Genomic DNA, 2,701 nt, shown 5'->3' with positions numbered 1-2,701 from the left:
CAGACAAGGTCAAGAATGCAGGGCACAGCGCTCATGAATCCTTCCTTGGCCCAAAGCTTGTACTCTCAGAACAGCAACTGTTTTTCTCTGCTATCAAACGAATTTTTCTACATCAGTCTCCCCATCAGACTATAGATTCCTGAGACTCGTCCTTATTTATTTCCATATTTTCCCACCAAAACATCTATGCCACATCTTGAGATCTTCCCTTGGAATCAAGTAACTTATAGATTCAGACTGAGGACACACTTTCAACCGCTGACTTAGCAATTCCAGAATCCCTCAGATTTCAGCTGGGCTCATCGTGGTGATGAGGCTTCATGTGACTCCCCACTAGCATGTTTAGCTGATCAGGTGTCAAAAGTCAAGTTTCCTTTAAACATAAGTATTGGGGACCCATGGCCTTGGTGGCCCCATCTTTCAGAATCCTGTATCTGGGTATGGGTATACTTATTGAATAAATGGATCAATGGATCAATGAAGTCTCTCCAAAAAGTTGAAATGTAGTTTAACATTCCAGCTATCAGTCTTATAAGTCTGAAAACCAAAGGTAGCACACAAGGGTGACCAATACAAACACTGTTTTTCTGAACCCCTGGGAAGTTCTCTTCCAAGAATTACATTCTTTAAAGGGCTTCTCCAAAACCATCAGCTCGAAAATTTTGCCTATCTTAAGAGTCATTAAAATCTTATTATCTGTTTGGAAACAAGATTTTCTGATAAATTCACTGAACATGAGAGTACCTTCCTAATCTCCTCCTATGCTCACCAGGAAGGGAAGTGAGTTCTCTTTAAGACATGGTTATACCTAGGTCATCTATCCAAATAAATACGATTGCTCCAGTTCACATTAAATAATCATAGCTGCTCTAACTTTGCTCCAGGAAAATACCTGGTTATTGGAACAGAGAAGGAAGACTAAGTTAATCAAATGATCCCATGTAATTAAAGTTCATTGATGCATCTGCCAGATTTTTCAGCAGTATGTGTTTGCAAATGAATTGTATTCCAATGGTTCATTTGAACAAGAAATTCATTTTTCCATTAAAAAAATACTTATGAGAAGTGGTTACATTTCCAGCCTAGGCTTCCAAACTTACCTACCCAGTAACTTTGCTAGAACAGAGTATATTAGCAATGGGTTAATATTGCTTTGATGTACATGGCTAAACAAAGTAGAAGAAATAAAACTGAATAATAATACCTTTTTAAAAAAATGTGTCTTGAAGGCTCATGCCCTGAAAAAAGGACAGTTTTTAAACAAAGGGTGTGTGTGTGTGTGTGTGTGTTCACTTCAGCACCACATACATCAAAACTGGAATGGTACAGAGAACATTAACATGACCCATGGGCAAGGATGACACACATTTTCCTAAAACAAAGGGGAGGTGACAGATGAAAATTTTATGAAGATTCTAAAGTAGATTTGGAGAGAAATCTGAATCTTTAGTATCCTATCCACAACTTAGAAGTTACTTAAACCAGGGATCACAAGGAAAGTTTTGGTATTCATGGCATTAACTCTTCCTGACCTCATTCTCTAGTCATATTATGACCTCCTTCATGGGCAACAGATATATTTGATCTACCCTCATGGCATATTTTCCTTCTTTTGTTGGTGATAGCATCTCAATATACTTTTCGGGCAAATATTCCTTACCTTCTCTCAATTTATGTAGTTTATATAGAACTGACTCCATTTCTGGGGCTTAAGAAATGTAACCAGGAATTTAGCCAGACTGAGCGTTCCAGTCCCTGGTTGATTGGTCCAGAGATGAGCACACCACCTTAGGTGTTCCAGTCAGAAAATGTGTTTAACTCTTATCAGGACTATTGGGAGAAAAGACCTTCATTCCCCTAGAGTGTCTAAGCTTTTAAGATGCAAGCCTGGTGCTGTTTAGAAAAATTAATTAATTAATTAATTAATTAACTAATTAAGTCAAGCCTACTTGGAAATTAAGCCAACACAGGAAGGCAGAGCCAAGGGATATACAAAGATAAATTCCTGACCACAACTTTTAAACACATGTGCCTCTAACCTATTTCTTGAATACATGAGCCAGTGATTTTTCCTTTGTTTCAGATATTTTTCAGTTGGCTTTCTGTAACTTTCAAGAAAAGAGTTGGTTTATTTTATAACAAATGCCAACTACTAGTGTATGTTTTAGACTACTTCTGCGGCAATACTCTTTGCAACCTCTTTTCAGATTCTGACACCAGGTAAGTGTCTAGAATTATCTAGAAGATTCTAGATAATTCTAAGGGAATTTGAATTACAGGACACAAGTTATTTTATCATATTTTTTTCATCTATGTGTCACTTTCTTTTTCTTGATTTGGATTAATTCTTACCATTGATCACCCATCATTAGTGACATTCTAGTCCTTCCTTCTCTGTCCCCAGGGAGATTATAGAAATTTAACAAAAAGAGAAAGAGGGAATTATAGAAATGTAATGAAGATAGAAATTTTTTTTGTTTGATAATGAAAGTTCTTTTCCTCTGGTTCACTATTAATATCCATGTCTTAATAAAACCACTTAAGTTTCTTTAGGTTATTCTTCCCATATTTGTGAATAAGCAACTGTGATTCTGGGACTTCTGAAGTAATTGTAGGTGGAAGGTAAAAAGATGGTGGATCAAGGCTAAACAAAGGCATAGGGAGAGCTAAGAAAGGGATTTCCTGAGATGTGATAAACTGA

At 36.7% G+C, this 2,701-nt stretch overlaps 1 pseudogene; it reads left to right on the top strand.

Moving 5' to 3' along the window:
* The first annotated feature begins 1,285 nt into the window (after nt 1–1,285).
* Nucleotides 1,286–1,408, top strand: LOC116581649 (annotated as a pseudogene).
* The last annotated feature ends 1,293 nt before the right edge of the window (nt 1,409–2,701 follow it).

This window comes from Mustela erminea, chromosome 1 (assembly GCF_009829155.1).
Source record: "Mustela erminea isolate mMusErm1 chromosome 1, mMusErm1.Pri, whole genome shotgun sequence".
Taxonomy (NCBI): domain Eukaryota; kingdom Metazoa; phylum Chordata; class Mammalia; order Carnivora; family Mustelidae; genus Mustela; species Mustela erminea.
Note: the sequence above shows the minus strand (reverse complement) of the source record. Positions and strands in the feature narration are given on the sequence as shown.